General features: G+C 45.4%; 1 long non-coding RNA gene and 1 other non-coding gene across 2 annotated transcripts; both read left to right on the top strand.

The window, feature by feature from the left end:
• The first annotated feature begins 4,415 nt into the window (after positions 1-4,415).
• Positions 4,416-17,306, top strand: LOC123614752 (uncharacterized). Its single transcript, XR_006722236.2, has 3 exons — positions 4,416-4,510; positions 15,273-15,397; positions 17,030-17,306. It is a non-coding gene; the product is annotated as an uncharacterized LOC123614752 (long non-coding RNA).
• Positions 15,543-15,649, top strand: LOC123614778 (U6 spliceosomal RNA). Its single transcript, XR_006722250.2, has one exon. It is a non-coding gene; the product is annotated as a U6 spliceosomal RNA (small nuclear RNA).
• Positions 17,307-18,450: the final 1,144 nt, after the last annotated feature.

The following is an 18,450-nucleotide window of genomic DNA, read 5'->3' as shown; positions in this document are numbered from 1 at the left end:
TGTAATAACATATAATGGAAAAGAACCTGAAAATTAAAAAAAAGTATGTATGTATGTATGTATATGTGTAAATGAATTGTTTTGCTGTACACCTGAAGTCAATATTGTAAATCAACTACACTTCAATAAAAATTTTTTAAAATTTATAAAGTAATTTCAACTTTCAAGTCTTATTATTTGAGAAATATATTATTGCAAGGCTATATCTGCTATAGATAGTGATTCTTCCAATGGAGCTGGTCAAAGTCCATTGAAAGCCTTCTAGAAAGGATTCACCATTCTAGATGCCATTAAGAACATTTGTGATTTATAGGAAGGGGTCAAAATATCAACATTAACAGGAGTTTGGAAGAAGCTGATTCCAAACCTCATGGATGACTTTGAGTGGTTCAAGACTTCAGTGGAGGAAGTCACTGTAGATGTGGTAGAAACAGCTAGAGAACTAGAATTACAGGGGGAACCTGAAGATGTAACTGAATTCATACCCCTATGGTAAAACTTTAATGAATGAGGAGTTGCTTTGATGATGAACAAAGAACAGTGGTTTCTTGAAATAGAATTTACTCCTGATGAAGGCGCTGTGAAATTGATGAAATGATGACAAAAGATTTCAAATATTACCTAAACTTTGTTGATAAAGCAGAAGCACAGTTTGAGAAGATTGACTCCAATTTTGAAAGAAGTTGTATTGTGGGTAAAATGTCATCAAACAGCATGGCATGTTGCAAAGAAATCATTTGCGAAAGGAAAAGTCAATTGATGCAGCAAACTTCATTGCTCTTATTTTAAGAAATTGTCACATCCACTGAACCCTTTAGCCACCACTACTCTGATCAGTCAGCAGCCATCAATATCAAGGCAAAATCCTCTACCAGCAAAAAAGATTACAACTTGCTGAAGGCTCAGATGATGGTTAGCATTTTTTAGAAATAACATTATTTTTAAATTAAGATATGTACGTCCTTTTTTTTTTTAGACACAATACTATTGTGAACTTAACAGACTACAGAATAACACAAACACAACTCTTATGTGCACTGGAAAACAAAAACATCCGGGTAACTGGCTTTGTTGTGATATTTTGAAAATAGGACTTTGCACCTGTGATTAAGTTAAAGACTTCAAAAGGAAGAGATAATACTAGATGATCGCAGGTAGATCCCAAGTCCTTAGAAATCATCTATAAGGTATCCTTATGGGGAAAAGAGGAGAAGATGCTCACACAGAGAAGAAGACACGGAAGAGAGAGGGCAATGTGACCGTGGAGGCAGAGACTCGAGTGATGCAGGCACAGGCTAAGGAATGCTGGCAGCCTTCAGAAACTAGAAGAGGCAAGAAATGGGATTCTTTCCTGGAGCCTCAGCATCCAGCCAACACCTTGACTTTGGCCCAGTGATACCGATTTAGGAATTCTGACCTAGGCAAAATCCTAGGAACTGTGAGAGAACAAATTTCTGTTGTTTTAAGCCACCAAGTTTGTGGTGATTTCTTATGGCAGCCACAGGAATCTGATACAGTAGACTTAGACCTTTTTTCAAATTTGAGACGTTATCAGACATTAATTACTTCTCTGAGTGCTTTTCAGCCCTGCTCTCGTTCTCTCCTCTTCTGGGACTTTAATAATTCCAATGTTAGCTCTGTTTATTACTATATCACAATTCCTTGAGTCTCCATTCCTTCTTTTTTCAGTCTGTTTTATTTTATTTTATTATTATATTTTTTCTGTATAGGCAGTTTTTATTCTAGCATATGCTCTGAAGAAGATGTCTGTTTCTGATAATCAAGGATATTTGTTACTTTCATGTTTTTTTTTTTTTTTCCTTTCTTTCAAAGGAGTTGGTACCTTTGGGTTGTGCTGTGTTGTGTGTGCCTCTTGACTTTATCCATAAAGTCCTTGCAATTTAATTCATTTTCAATTTCCGTAACATTTGTTATTTTTAAAATTTTGTATTCCATTCATCTCTCACTGTATCCATGAATCAACAGAAAATTAATTTAATTTCTAATCTTTTATACATGGGTTAGGGAACTTCACTCTATTTTCCCTTCGGATTTTTAAGAAATATTCTTATTTGTTTACTCTACATGTCAATGGAATTTTTACCTGCACAGCACAAACATGTGGTACTAGTATAGAACTCAAAATCAATTCATAAACTGATTAAAGTGTTGTTGATTTCCTGATACTGTTAAATGTTCCTACTTAAACTAGCAGTGTTATTATTTTTGACTTGTACAAACCTTATTTCACTGTTTTCAGAAATATTTACCCTTATTCCTTTTTACTGGATTTGTAAAATATGGCTTTCTCTAGAATTCTGTCGGTCCTTTTTTTACATCTCTTCTCAGTCTATTTCAGCCTTATTCAGCTTGGGTTAATTCTACCAATCTGTCCCCTAGTTCATTGCGTCTGTCTTCTATCATCTTCACTCTACTACCAAGTTTATTCAATTAGTTTGTCATTTCAGTTATTATATTATTCAGTTCTGTAATTTGCACCTGGTTCTTTAAAAATAACTATGATTTCTTTTCTGCAGTTTTCTATTTGTTTCAGTTTCTTCCAAGAAAATCAGCAATTGCTTATTAAAGCATCTTCATAACGCCTGCTTTGAAACTTGTCAGCGAATTCCAGCATTTGATCCATGTTGGTGTTGGTCTGCTGCTGGCCTTTTCTCATTGACGTCATGATTTTCTCAGTTCTGAGTTTGATGCACGATTTTCACTTGTATGCCAGCCTTTTGGGATAGGAGACTTGGAGTCCTATTTAATTATTTTTTCAGCAGGCATCTGCCCGTGGAGGTGCAGCACAAAGTCTCGCTGGGCGTGTGCATTCGTCTTTCCACTGAGCCCTGCCAATGCTGCACCACGAAAGCAGAGCATGCTGAGTCACCTGCCTCCTTGCAGAGGTAGGGGGGAGTGTTCAGCCTTCCCTCCGCCGTTGACCCCTTCTGCACGAAAATCTGGTGCTAACTCACACCATCATGTTGCCTCCAAGTTGGAGGGGGTAAGCTCAGCTCCTGGCCATGCCCTGCTGTCCCCAGGGAAGGGAAGCAGAGGGCTGACTCATACTGTTGGGGTAGAGACAGCTTATCCTGAAGAGGCTGTTGTGGGGGAAATTGGTGTCCCACCTGCATCCCTGGGCAAGGAAAGGACAGTGAGTTCACCCCTCAGCCCCAGGACAGGAAGATTGCCACCTGCTCCATAGTGCAGGGAGTGGGTGGAAAATCAACTGGAACCAGGGAGGGAGCGGTTCTTTCCCTTGGCATTTGACTGAAGGAGGGTGGTTATTGCCAACAGGTTTTCTATCCTTACCTCAGCCTCCCTGGCTGTCAGCCTAGAAGGCCAGACTGCTCAAGGCCCTCTGTACGTGTGCCTGCAGTGATCCGGGAGGAGGCTCTGTGGTCCCAGCAGGGTTCTGGGAATCAACACCACATGTGTGGTCCTAGGTCTCTACTCAGCTCCACTCCTTTCCCCCTCTGCCAGCGCTCCCAGGTGCAGTTGTTGGGTTACACCCAGGGATTTGTAGTTGTGAGGGGAAGACCCAGGCAGGATGGGGCTGCTCTGCTTTGGTGGGCCCGGAAGGAATCACAGGCTGTGACCGGGACACTAGCACAGGGCCTGCCCTCAGGTTAAAGCTCTGCTGTCACCAGCTCGAAAGTCTTAACCATTGTTGACTGAAGGGGGTGTCTGCACAGGGCTCCCGCAGATTACGAGGCTGGATGGACAGTCTGTGTTTTCATCCATCACAGCAGTCTGTCTTTAACTGGAAGCCTGCCCATGTCTTTCAAAGACTCATCTCTCTGTATAGCAATAACCCCTTCCTCAGTCTTTTACTCCTGAAACTTTTGGAGAATAGAAAATACAAAATGTTTTGCCATTTTATCTCCAAAGTCTGGCCAGAGCCTTCCACACAGTCCAGCCTCAATACGTAGCTGTATGTATAAATAAAGGCCCCTTGGCATCTTTATCTGCTAGCTCTTACCCAGCCTGGATTTCATAACTGTGCATGCGAACACACACACACACATGCGAACACACACACACACACGAACACACACACACACACACACACACACACACACACTTTCCTCTGACTTCTAGGTCCTTAGACCTACCAATATAGTATCTAAAAATAAAATTTGTCTTGTTGGAAATACAAAATAAAACCCTTTAATTCTCAATCTATGCCCCCAAAGAACTACTGGGTAGATAATGCAAAACGGTAGCAAATTCACAAAACGTTTCCAAGTGACTTAAGAGTACATGACACAATTTGGTTTCATTTGCCTAATTATATTTGACTTGGATTGCTAAAATAAAGTTTCCACAGCAGACCACACCCTAAAAGGTGGTGTGTGGAGCCCCAGCAGACCATACCCTAAAAGGTGGTGTGTTAGACTGGGGCAGAGCTGTGCCTGGATCTGAGTCCTGGGAGGACGCCCTGCAGAGACAGGACTGGGGGTTCGGGAGGCTGCTCCCACCACATCAAAGGTCTGAAAGCGGCTTCCAGGTGGGTCTAGGGGTCCCTGACCCTGCCAGGAGGAGTAAAGTTGGTAGAGTGAAAACAATGGAGTCCCTTGGCTTGGGAGGGTAAGACCCCTAGTGCTGACTCTTCCTGGAAATGCCTGCTCCTGGTCCTCGCCGAACTGCAGGGCAGGGCAGCCGCGACCCGAGCTCCGGCTCCGGCTGGGGAGAGCCCTTCCTCGCCCCGGCACCCCTCCCTCTTGGTCTGATAAAAACCACTGTAAGAGGGAATGATGGCGCTATTGACCTGCTTAGGCACACTTGCGCGTTCACAGGGACCGGAGGGAGGCAGACAGAGCAGCAGAAGGAGCGTCCCCTGGACAGGGAGGGTCTGCGGTCCCCGGGGTGTCCGTGGGATGCCCGCGGAGACGCGCTCTGCGTCACCGGCACATCTGCACGGTCTGCAGCTCGGCTCCCGCTGGCGGGGGAGGCTAAAAATAGCAGCGCAGCGGGGAGGCGCCGGGGAGGACTCAGAGGCGCAGGGACGGGGGCGGGGCGGTGGAGGGGGCGGGGCTGCCTGGCCGGGGCGCCGGGACTCAGCCCCCGAGAAGAGAGAAGGGCCGCGGGGCAGTTACACCCCGGGCAGGCTGGAGCAAGGCCAGGATTGCCAGGGACCGTGCTCGCGACCCGCCCTTTGTTTCTGGGCTCTCTGTAGACAAACCAGCCTTGTCAGCGTCAAGGAAGGCAATCCGGAGCCCTCCATTCTGGATGTTACAAGCCTAATACGCTGCTTTTTTGAGATGATTCTGGGTTTATGGATCTTGAAATTCTTCTGAAAAGAATAATACCAGAAGACCAGAGTAGCCCCCATCTGACTTTTGAGAAGAGCTTAGGACCCTTTAAGTACACACAGGGCTCCCCCAAAGACAGTGGGATTTAAATGTTTACTGGATGCAGAGTGAGATGAGAGAACACAGCCCGAGCAGTGATGCCTCTGCTCCTTTAAGAAAGCGTGTGAGTGCGGAGGCGCACCTTTTATTTAGGATAGCTTGTCTGCCTTTTAGGGCATTCCGGGATGTGTTGGGATTTTGTGTTATTTTTGGAAGAGGGGCAGTCTGAGAGAACGCCCCCTGAATAGTGGAGACGGGGGGGGGGGTGCGCGCGCGTGTATGCATGACAATCAGAGCTGGAGCAGAGGATTCTAGGTTTACTTGCAGCTCCCAAATTCTGTGGCTCTGAGCCACATGTTCACATGAGTGATTTCAAACTGAAAGACCGAATATACAAAGGGGCAAGGACCAGATCAGATATAAAAATAGAGCTTGGCCCCACCGCTGGCAGCAACCTAACTAACCCAGCCCTCTGGTCTCCCATAAACATCCCAGAAGCAGCCTGCTGTCAGTTGGTCAGACTTGCAGGAAGCCAGACTGCCGTCTCTAGTCGCTGTGACAATCCAGAAGGCTAAACAATCATTTCTGTGACAATCAGCTAAAATTCACCAAGACTTGATGAACAACTGACAGCTGCCCCATTTTTTGCCCCCATTCCAATTTAGAGCTGTTGCCAGAGAATAAATTCTGGTTTCTTCGCAGAAAGAATTCAGAGACAAGACACGGAGGTCAAGAAACTAAAGTAAGGAGAGCTCAACCAGACTTAGCTGAGCAGCCGTGCAGAGTTTCTTTGGCAAGCTGGTTATACAAGGTGTGAAAATGAGTTAGCAGAATGTTCATTGGAGACCGTGGGGTTTGGCGTAGTATTTCCTTGTATCTATTACAGCTCCGCCTTCTTGAAAGGAGGAGTGGTTTCTGTCCTTACTTAGTTTTGATCGGAAGTGTCAAGGTGTCAGTGCATGATGGGTACTTCTAATTTGCAGGGCTAATTCTATTGGAATGAGGGCCTAATGAGCAAAAGGTTACATTTGGATGCTGGAGATTCTTGCCTTTTCCCACCTTTCTTTGCCTACCTCCAGCACACTGGTCACCCCAAAATGCATGGTCTCTTATCTGTCTGGAGGTTCCTGCTTTTCTGTCTGCCCAAGGACCCCCATTGTTCATAAGATGTATGGTTTCCTGCCATTTGGCCCCATGGCCCCCTTCTTCTGCCCACATCTAGCATCTGCCTGCTCTAACATTACCACCCAGAGAAAACCAAACATGCACCCCTACCAACCACATAGGAAACCCCACTTCCAGTGAGCCCACCTCCAGCCTCCCCGGGCTGGTAGACTGCAATCAGGGCACCCTTGAAGCCTTCTCTTTTTCCATTATCAAGCTTTCCTCCTCCTCTGCCTGCCTGCCTGCCTTTGAGTCTCTGTCAAGCTCAAATTGTGGTGACTTTCTGACTCCCTTGCTCTAGCAAGCTCTGAATAAACAGTCTTTGCTTTTCTCATTTGGTTTGTCTTCATTTATTTTCACAAAGCCTGAAGCTGGGACACAGCCATCATTTGGTGTTCTGACCCATCCTCCATGAAGTCGGTCCTGCCCACCTCCCTCCTGCTTGTCCGTGGCCAGAGTGTACTCATCTCAGCACCCATGTGCAACGGGAAAAGCTTTTCTCCCAGTAGGACCCTTGCACCTAGTTTCTGGTCTTACCTGGCATAACCTGTGGGTATGTGTGGTATGAAGCCACATATTTCTCTCACTGATTTGTCACGAGGGATATAATTCTGATGGGTATGTGAAAGGCAACAAAAAGTTACTTGCCTGCCAACATTTAGTTAGAAGCCCCTGCTGTCTGCCAAACACAGGATTGGGTACAAGATGAATGAACTCTCTGCCCCACCATCACGTTTAGGGTGTTCACAGCCTCTAAGGGCTTGTGGGCATGTTAACAAATTGTTAGATCTCAGCTTCCCAGGAGCATGGACAGAGGGCATGGGGGACCCTTGGGGAGTCATCGAAGGCTTCTCCAAGGGAGTGACACTTGTGTGAGATCTCAGAGGACGCTCAGAAAGGTGACTGAGAAAAGTCGTCTTGTGAGAAATGAAATTTGGCATTCATACGACAGTTTCTTTCTCAACTTGTCTTGCCTTTAATTAAGATTACAAATAAATACTCCAAGCTTGGTGGGCTCAGGGAGAGGGGGAAGATCTGTAACCTAGGGCAGCCCAGGACAGGACAGAGGACCTTTCTCTGCCAGAACAGACCCTCTTATGGAGACCCCTGATGAAAGGCAGGGGTGGGCCCAGGGATTCCAGGGTTTGGGGATCCTGCCCTGGATGGAGAAGCTTAATGGAGGCGGGAAAAGCAGCAATGGGCTTCTGGGGTTTCCCCAAGGTAAGGGGGAGCTTTAGGAGGTGAGGGAGCAGATTCAAGCCGCAGGGTGGGACCCAGCAGCTAAAGGAGGGAGACATGGAAACAGTGGTGACAGCAGGCCAGCACAGATCCAGCATCTCAGGCCCCCTGAGAGCCCCACACACGTGTCCCCACCGTGGTCAGGTGCAGCCTTTCTGGCCCTTTATTCTGGGGGGACATGCAAATGTGAAGCGCCTCCTTCACGATCGCATTCTCAGATTTTTAAAAAAAATTTTTGAGAGGAAAGTACTTAGGCTTATTTATTTATCTATTGTACTTATTTCTTTAATGGAGGTACTGGGGATGGAACCCAGGACCCTGTGCATGCTAAGCATGCGCTCTACCACTGAGCTATACCCTTCTCCCTTAATTCTCAAAAGGAACCTCCCAATTTCTCTAGGCAATTCAGCTCCTAGTCTGGGCAATCATCAAGGCCTTTGGAGAAGGGGAGAAATTTGGCATGAGCAGGCAAGGATCACCAAGAACCAACCCTGGAAGAGCTAGGCTTTAGGGTGGAGGGTCCTGAGCCCCTCGAAGGTGTCTGTGCCCCTTGCCCTCAGCTATTGGTCCTGCTGCCTCCAAAGCTGGGTAGACTGTCCTTGGGTTACACCAGAAGTTCTATACTTGGTCACCCATACTTGGTCAATTCATTCCATAAACATTTTGCTCATCTATCACTTATCCCCCCAAAAAATGATTTAAACAAACATTTATTGAGCACCTACTGTGTGCCCAATATTGTATGCTAGAGCCCCAGGCATACCAATGAGACACACGCTCTGTCATCATTCAGATTAGTGATTTTCTATAGCAGCTGGGGAGGAGATAGGGGTGCACATCATATACAAGGCCTTTTTACTGCCTCTCCCTGCTGGGTGGGACTTTCTGTTACAGACTGTGGGGATAGGTCATGTTCCTCAAGCAGACTGGAGCAGAAAAAGAGTCGAGAACCCCTGATTTTGGTGCCAAAGACAAGAAAATAAAATATCTGTCAGAAACCATAAGAATAAGCAACATGTCTAGTGATATGTTACAAGGAGGTTGGGGCAGTGTGTCCCAAAGTCCTGGAGAATAAGGATCTTTCCAGGGACTGCTAGAACACGTGTGGGCTGGGGGATCCTGGCGAGGGCTGAGTGAATGGTGAGCATGAGTCACGGGGTAACACTCAAGGACAGCCTCACGAAGGAGCTGGAGTGAGCTGGTCCCAGAAGGATGCAGCCGGACTCAGGACCGGGGCCATGCTCAGGACTGGCCGACTTAGGCCCCTCAAATTGTTTCTGTGTCCTCCTGCCCCCTTCTAGCTCCAGGAGCCAATGATCGCAGCTGCCTGGCTGCCAGACTCGCCAGCTGCTCCCCCAAGCCCACCACCTTCTATTGCTACCAGCACTCCCCTGAATCACAAGGATGCTGGCTGTGTCCCCACTTCCCTGGCTGAGTCTAGCTCCTGCCAGCGGGCTGGATATCTCTCCTTCTCCTCAGTCCTGGTCATCAGTTAGGGCTTCCTGTTCCTCCCCGTCTTCTGCTTACGGGCTGGGCAGGTTGGTGAAGCACAGCCCCACTTTGAAGAAAGAATTCGAATGACAGAGGGACTTTAGAATAGAGCGTCTCCCCACCCCGCCATCTCTGGCACCCGTTCCCTGAATCATTTCCAATTTTCTTCCAACGGGAAGTACGTGCTGCCAAGGGCAGTGGTGGGTTCTGCTTTGCACTCTCAAGAAGGGCACAGGAAACATGATTCTGCTGTCTTAGCAGGAGATGAACCGGCACTGGGAGGCTGCCCGGCCTGCAGAAAAGGCTTGAGGTGACTCCTGCATTTTCTGTGTCCAGATAAGGATGTGTCTCTACGGCACAGAATCAGAGGGTTCCATGGATTTGCTGCCCACACGTGTCACAGACACGAACGGGGATGACGCATGTGCATACAGCATGCCATACACTTAGCATGCCACGCACATGCGACATGTAGATAATGTGCTGAGATCCAGGCAGACTGCCCGAGGAGTCTGGCATGAGCAAGGAAACTTATTGGACCCTTGGTCTTTTTATTGCCACCTGACCTGAAGATAGCTGTTTATATATTTTTTTAATTTAAAAAAATCTCCAAAGTGGGAGGAGGCATGCTTAGCATGCACGAGGTCCTGGTTCATCCCCAGTACCTCCATTAATTAACAAACCTAATTACCTACCCCTCCCCACCCCCGCAAGCAAAAACCTCCAAAGCAATAGTCCCCAGGTGCCAGCTCCTGAGTGGTGCCCAGCACATGTGAGGTTTTCACTGGCCTCTGTCAAAACAGCAGAACAATGAGGTTTCAGAAAATGAAACATAACCAAGTTGAGATTATGTCTTTTTTTTTTGATATCAAAATATTCTTTTTCTAATCAAATGATGGTGAAAATTAATGGTATTTTTTAAATTAAATTCTTATTGGCAAAATTAAAAGACACCACATTTGCCCCCTTTTAATGGGCTGCTTTGTGAAAGTGTGGAAGCTATGAATGTGGTGGGGAAAATTCTGTTTTGGATAAATTGTTTGGCTTTTATATAGTTTGTTTAGTTGTTGAGGCCAGGGAAGTCTTACTGGTGTTTTATCAGCATGGAAAACCGGCTTTGTCCTAGAAAGCCACCTACAGTCCTTTTGTTACTCTTGGTAAGAAATCATCTCATGTCGTGTGTGTGCATATGTTTGTATGTATGTAATTTTTTTCTGCATCAGCCTCCCACCTCCCCACCATCAGCTACACACAAGTATTAAACTAAACACAGTTTCAGTGGCTGGGAAGATAGGAACTTAATAACTGAGGCAAGTACGCTCTCCCAAAAAAGCAAAGGGACACGGGTAGGTAGGGAGGGGGTCCACACATTCCTGCTGCCGAGAAAGTCCTGGGGCGGCGCCTTTCCAGGGGAAGCTGCAGAATGTGGCCAGGAAACAGGCCAGGAATGCAGGCACCAGCATCAGCTACCACAGTGGGTTTTGCTTAGGTGAGTCTCAAGGTCTCGGGTCTCAGGTCAGGGTCTCAGGGTGCTCAGGGTGCTCAGGGTGCTCAGGGTGGGCCCACCCCACTGAACAGAAGGCTGCCCAAGGAAACCGAGGCTCTTAAACGAAGGGGAAGAGGACAAAGACGTCTGCTTCCAGTCCTGGGGAAGCACGCTGTGTCCTGCAAAGGTTGTTCAGATTTGGTACCCCAGGAGCTACAGGGAAGCCAGGGATGCAGGCTGGTAACCCGCTGCGTGCAGAGCTCAGAAGACAACAGGTCCAGAAAGGAATCTGAAGCCGTATTTGCCGACTTCCAGAAGCAAACATCTTGGGAAGGGAGGGGCATTTAGCACGAGTAGCAGCTAAGGGTGGAAGCCCCAAGCCTGGAGGCAGTAGCTTCCAGGATGACCTGCAGCTCCTCCTGGGGGCCCTCCGGTGTGGGGGCGGAGGGGTAAGATTCACCGTCAGCAGCACATGGAATGGTTGAGGGGAAACAGAGTATCTTTAGTTTGGAAAGCCATCACACCGAGGAAGAGAAGAGTCTCATTTGGTGAGCCTTGACAGGACATTAATTAAACACACACACACAGACAAAACACCACCATTTTAGTTGAGAGGGACCTTTCGTGCTTTGTGGATCTTGTTGCAGTGTTTTCCGTAGATTCCAGCCAAGTCGGGATACTAATCCTGAATTTTTGTAAGGACTTTCCCGTTGTAACTTACCTTAAGCCATCTGACTCCTTCTCAGATGCCGGCCTGCCCTGTCTGTGCAGCCCCGGGGGATCTCCTGGCCTCTCAGAGCCACCATTCCCAGCTACACAACCAGGCCAATTGTATCACCTGATGACTTTATTTTGATGATTAGATGATTAGATGAAACAATATGTCTGAGAATTTTTAAAATATATTTTTATTGAAGTACAGTTAGTTTACAATGTTGTGTCAATTTCTGGCATACAGCACAGCGCTTCAGTCACATAGGAACATACACACATTCGTTCTCATATTCTTTTTCACCACAAGATAATGAACATGGTTCCCTGTGCTATATAGTATATGTTTATCCTTTTTACATATATTAGTTAGTATCTGCAAATCTCGAACTCCCAATTTTTCCCTTTCCATCCCCTTCCTCCCCTGGTAACCGTAAGTTTGCTTTCTATGTCTGTGAGTCTGTTTCTGTTTTATAAATAAGTTCATTTGTCTTTTTCTTTTGTTTGTTTTTTAGATTACACATATAAGTGATATCACGTGGTATTTTTCTTTCTCTTTCTGGCTGACTTTGCTTGCAATGACATTCTCCAGTTTCAACCATGTTGCTGCAAATGGCATTATTTTATTATTTTTTATGGCTAGGTAGTATTCCATCGTGTGTGTGCATGTGCATGTGTGTGTGCACGCATGTGTGTGTGTGTACCACATCTTCTTTATCCAGTCATATGTTGATGGACATTTGGGTTGTTTCCATGTGTTGGCTATTGAAAATAGTGCTGCTGTGGACATTGGGGTACATGTGTCTTTTTGAATTTTATTTTTCTCTGGATATATGCCCAGAAGTGGGATTGCTGGATCATAGGGTAAGTCTATTTTTAGTTTTTCAAGGAATCTCCATACTGTTCTCCATGGTGGCTGCACCAAGTTACATTCCCACCAGCAGTATAAGAGGGTACCCTTTACTCCACACCCTCTCCAGCATTTGTCATTTGTGGACTTTTGAATGATGACCATTCTGGCTGGTGTGAGGTGATGTTTCATTGTGGTTTTGATTTACATTTCTCTAATAGTTAGTGATGTTGAGCATCTTTTCATGTGCTTGTTGGCCATCCTAGTAGCTTTTCTTTTAATGGCAGCATAGTACTCCTGTTTCTGGATGTCCCGTTAATTTGTGCCTCAGGAGCTGGGCGCACCATTTAGCTAGGACTCTTTAAATCCAAATTCAAAGCCTGAGGCTCCTTGGGCCACACTGATGACTCAAAGTCAGGCTGCAAGTCTAGGCACAGGCCCATTTCTGTCCACTTCACTCTCACCTGAGAGTGTTGGCCTTTAGAGTTCTACCTTCACATCACTGTAGTCTATTTGCAGCCCTATTTCAGGAGGCCTGGAGATTTGATTTTGATTCCTTCTGACTAAAAATTAGTTTTCCTGCTGTTTCTTTGTTTATACAGGAAATCCCCAGGGCAAAATAGCTCTGAGCCTTTGTCTTACCTTTTCTGGTTCTGGTCTTCTTTCAAAGTGTGGTCTTTACTCTTTCGTTAGCTCTCGGATGCGTTTAAGATGATATATTTTAGCATCATCCAGATAGTTTCGTTTTTCTCAGAGCAAGGGTCGGCCTGATTGCTCAGTCGGCCATTACTGGAACCATTTGTTACCTTCATAGTTTGGGAAAATTTAAAAAGAAACATTCATGATAATCTGCGCTATTAGTGTCAGTTTTGACTTACAACACTGAACCGAAAAAATCATGTTAACATTAACATTTTCCCACTTTGTGGATATAATGTTCTTTCCAATAGCATAAGCCTAAGTACCTTGGAAAGTAAAGCTTCTATGTGTGCCTTGGAAAATTTGAAAAGCAGTCATGGGTTAATGGACCGTGATTTGTAAAAAGATCTGCAGATCTTTTTAAAGACACCCATTCAGTATGCCCAAAGCTCATTATTCCAAGCTGAGAGAGAGGCTGCAGATGCAAGGTAGACTCCCAGCACCCAGCCATCATCTCCCAAGTAGAGATGTGAGGTGTGGAAGGCAGGACAGACAAATGAAAGAAGGAACAAGCCAGAGATCACTTGTTTCTAAGCCTGAGCTTGGAAAGGACCCAGTGCTGCATTGTGACCTGAGTGGTCACTGAGATAACAGTAAGGACAATTTACATTGGACTATGAATGTGATTATCATGTTCCCAATTATGCACCTCATGTTCTGCACTAAGGCCCTTTTCAGGAGATGCAGTAACTCTCCATTTAAAACATCACATGAATGACCTCAGCAGAGGGCCTTTTGTCCAGTTCGCCTGTGGCTGGGGCAGGAAAGGGGTGAGACACATGAGCCCCGCAGTGCAGATGGTTGTTTCCCAGGAGCACTGAGAGTCATGCCATCAATGGTCGCTGACGAGAAGGAAGCACAATGAAAACAGAGCTGACTCGAGCCCCCTTCCGTCCCCACCATCGCCCTAGAACCCAGCAGCAGACACACGGCCTCGTCTTCTGGACCTGAATTTCCATGCCACGATGCTCAGCAAGGCTGAACGGGGGCACTGATGGCCGGCGGTCCCGCAGAGTGGGGACGGCTAGGCAGAAGCATGTCTAATTTTGTTGAAAAGAGATGCAGGGCCCCATCTGGCTCTGTTTGCTGATTCCATATGGCACAGAGGGTGGCGTGTGAACGGGCCTGTGGGCTGTGCAGCATCTGTGTGAACAGCAGCTCCTCTGCACAGCTCCAGCTGTTGTCCATGTGCTGGGCAACAGAATGCAAATTAAAACAGCCAAGAAAGGCCAGGCTGATGTTTGTGACCTAATCTCGCCTCAAGAGGGAAACCCTCCCGGTGCTGCAGTAACTCCTGTCTGAGGTCTTTCTTCTCTGCCGCCCAGGGTCAGCTGGGTGATTCCTGCAGTAAATGGAGAATCACTCTCAGGATGATACGTGGGGCAACAGCTCCACGAAACACTTCCAGGCACTCGGTCTGGAGAACATCCCAACCTCAGGTTCTCAGGTTGGGTCCTCAGCCGGGGGAGCTGCGCGTCTCTGGATGGCTCTAGTTTCCAGGGTGAATAATTGGTCTCCTATTGGAAGAGACAAGCTGCTGGCCATCCAGTCCTGTCCTTGGGTTCCAGGACCTCCCCCAGATCATTTGGAGGACTGGCTGAGTGTGCCTTACCTTCCTGCCCCAGAGTTCAGTAACAGCTTTCAAAGTGAACCCCACTGATTCCAGACAAGGAGATACACACACACACACACACACACACATATACATGGATCTGGATGTGTATATATGTGTGTATATATGTATATGTGTATCTGGATGTGTATATATGTATGTGTATGCATATATGTAATGCTATCCAGTTACTCATTAGCTACTGGTTTGCCTCCATTTCTTTTGTTTTCTTTGTTTTTTTTTTCCCTCCTTCAGATTTCAGTTTCTTCTTCTTCTTCAGAAACCATTTTATCGTTAACATCAAAGAGGAAACTCTCCTCAGACTTCTAGCCTGACTTTGGAAAGGAATAAAAACCAAAAAAAGAGTTGGAAAAAAAAGAGATAGAGGGAGAGAGACTGGCCCGGTTTCTGACATTCTGTGTTCTCTGTTGCCTTGATTAGAGAAAGATGGCCAGTACAACATTCTGCAACCTCAGAGCCGGCGTAATTTCTTCTTCCTGAGTTAGTGTAACTGGGCCAGAGTCTAAAATTTACCTTCTTTCCTCCTGTTAATAACAGCTCTGGGATTTGGTGGCTTGCTGGATGTGTGCCTTTGATGATGTGTTTGGCGTCTATCATATTGGTTCTTGTAATTTGTTTTCACTCTGCCTGGACTGTTCCCTGCAGACTGCCTCGCTTTGACAGTGTTTACATGGGTCCTGATGAGAATTATGCATGGGTTCACCGAAGTGATGGTCTTGGAAGCTGAGAGCAAGAGGCCGCATCCCAGGTTCTATTTACCTGAGGAAAAGGTGACCTTAACTGAAATTTGTAAATTGTCCTTGTGATTTCTTTATTATTATGTACAGAAATTTCACCAGACTTTTATTTGCCATTCTTAAAAGTTATGATGATCCTCAACAAACCGAAACAAAACACAGAATTACCGTATAATCCATGCTGGCTTCGGCAGCATGCACACTGAAACTGGGGCCACACAGGGAGGATTAGCACGGCCCCTGCTCAGAGATGACACGCAAATTCACGAAGCGTTCCATGTTTAGAAAAAAAATTACCATATAACCCACCAATTCTGCTTCTGGGCTCAAAAGAGTTAGCATCAGGGACTCAAATAGGCATTTGTACATCTATGTTCAGAGCAGCACTATCCACAATAGTCAAATGGTGGAAATAGTTCAAAAGTTCATCAACAGAAAAATGGATAAACAAAATGTGGTCTCTATGTCCAGTGGAATAGTATTCAGCCTTAAAAAAGAAACGAAATTCTGACACATGCTACCACGTGGATGAATCCTGAGAACTTTACGCTAAGTGACATCAGCCAGTCACAAAAGGACAAATATTGTATAATTCCTCTCATATGAGGTGCCTGGAGGAATCAAAATCATTCTGCAATCACCAAAAGCAGAATGGTGGCTGCCATGGGCTGCAGAGAGGGGAGAATGGGGAATTGTAGTCTAACAGGTACAGGGTTTCAGCTGGGAAAGATGAAGGGTTGGAAGATGGATGGTGGATGGATGGGTGGATGGTGGGGACAGTTGCACAACCATGTGATTGTACTTAATGCTGCTAAACCATATACTTAAAAATGGTTAAAATGGCAAATTTTATGTTGTGTATATTTTACCACAATAAAAAGTTATGATTAATGTGGATTTATACATATTAAACCATACTCTGCCTATAGCGCTGGAATTTGAAGGGAAAGACATAGATGTGAGGGAGGTTTTAGGCTGCCTGCAGTCACTCTGGGTTATGCTGGTCTGTCGAATCACCCTTGTACATAAGCATGGGGCTTATCTGCATCGTCTTGGAAGAGCTGCTGTATCATTTTACCAGTGTTACAAGCCGGTTTAATGTGCCCCTGCTGAGACTCTCTTGTCCTGCTTGGCTTTTTATAGTTTGGAGGAAATTAATTTTCGTGTGCCTCTAGTATTTATTGCAACATCAGAAGAAAAGGGTGAGGTTTGTATTGACTTTGATTTTTCTTCTTCAAGTAACATTAAAAGGTACCAGTGTAGAAAGAAACTGAAAAGGAGAGGTCTTTCAAAAACTCTTCAATTTAGGTTTTATGAAATTTAGGTTTAAAGAAAACTCAAAGAACCAAAGTGCTAAACTGAAGCTCCAGGGTTATTTTGATCCAAGAACATTTTTGAAATCCATGTCAGCAAGGTGATTAACAATGTGGACATTTATGGATTGTTCAGTGAAATAATTTATCATACTTCTGACACCCAGACACAGATGGGGGAATGAGGAAGACCCTTCAGCATGGTCACAACATGATTTCACAGTAATCTTGGGGCCATCAAACCCAATTTGGTGTGGTTTGAAAAACTTGGGAATTATTTTAGCCAAGTTAGAGTATTCTTAATGAAAATGTTTACGGTGAATCTAACTGAAGCTTTTGTTTTGACTTCTAGTTCATGAGAGAGAGAGAGCACCTAGTCAAATGATGCCACCAATGACATCGCCATCAAATCCCGAATGTAGACATTCATTTCATGAGGCAACTGCCCTGGTGTCTTCAAAACATCATGACCAAAAGGGACTAAGAAGATGTAACAACCACATGCAACACGTGAATCTTGGTTGTATCCACATTTAAAAAACTGAGCTACAATGTGAAACAGAAACAGACTCACAGACATAGAATACAAACTCGTGGTTGCCAGGGAGGAGGTGGGTGGGAAGGGACAGACTGGGAGTTCGAGATTGGTAGATCCCGACAGGTATATACAGAATAGGTAAACAAGTTTATACTGTGTAGCACAGGGAAATAAATACAAGATCTTGTAGTAGCTCATAGGGAAAAAGAATGTGAAAGTGAATACATGTATATTCATGTATGGCTGAAAAATTGTGCTGTCCACCAGAAACTGACATAGCATTGTAAACCGACTATAACTCAATTAAAAAAATAAATTAAAAAAAACTGAGCTACAAAAAACATTTTGGAGATGAGCGGGAATAACATATAGTTGATATTAGGAAATTAAGGTCAAGTGTGATTATGCTATTGGAGTCATAGAGTCACTTTTAATGCAGCATGTGGAGTGTCATGGCCAGCTTTGTCCAGTTGCTGGACACCCTATGGGTGGAGCGATGGTGAGGGGCACACCTGCAGTGAGTCTCCCAGGGCCACGTGCCTAGACAGGGACTCTAAGGGGCAAACGGGGATGCATGTCAGTCCACTTTTGATCTCTTTTCCAGGTTTGCAATTATTATCCCAAAGCATAATAATCTTTCAGCTGCTCAGCATCCCTTCATCTGGAAATTTGGAAGATTTCTTCCCTCTTGAACTGTGTACAGTTTTTTCTAAGGTAAATGATATTTCAATAAATGGGTATTAGAATAAGTTCCTAAGAGTGTAATTCCAGAGCGGAGGGTATAAACATTATTAAAACTCTGAATACATATAGCAAAACTGCTTACCCAGAAGGCTATCAACATTAACAGTTTCTCTGCAGTCAGCCCAGTTCACCAAAGCCTTTCCAGCCCTGGAATTAAAACAGAGGGAACATTTTCCAGCCACCTCCACCCTCCCCATGTAGACCTTGCCTTCCAATTAAGCTGAGTGTATTCTGGGACCTCAGTGGGCTCTTTTCTCCTCTGCTGCTGGGTTCCTCCACACAGAGGCTGCCCCCCGTTCCTCTTCTGCTCATTCAAGTGCTGTAGGCACCTCCCAGGCACATGTCAGCCAGCGACAACCTCAGACGTACACAGCAGGCTGCCAAACAAACACATGTGTGTACAAACTACAACGTATAAAATAAATAAGCTACAAGGATGTGCTGTACCCCCCAGGGAAGATAGTCAATATTTATAATGACTATACAGAGTG

This window comes from Camelus bactrianus, chromosome 27 (assembly GCF_048773025.1).
Source record: "Camelus bactrianus isolate YW-2024 breed Bactrian camel chromosome 27, ASM4877302v1, whole genome shotgun sequence".
Lineage (NCBI taxonomy): Eukaryota > Metazoa > Chordata > Mammalia > Artiodactyla > Camelidae > Camelus > Camelus bactrianus.
This window is presented reverse-complemented; position numbering and strand designations above follow the sequence as displayed.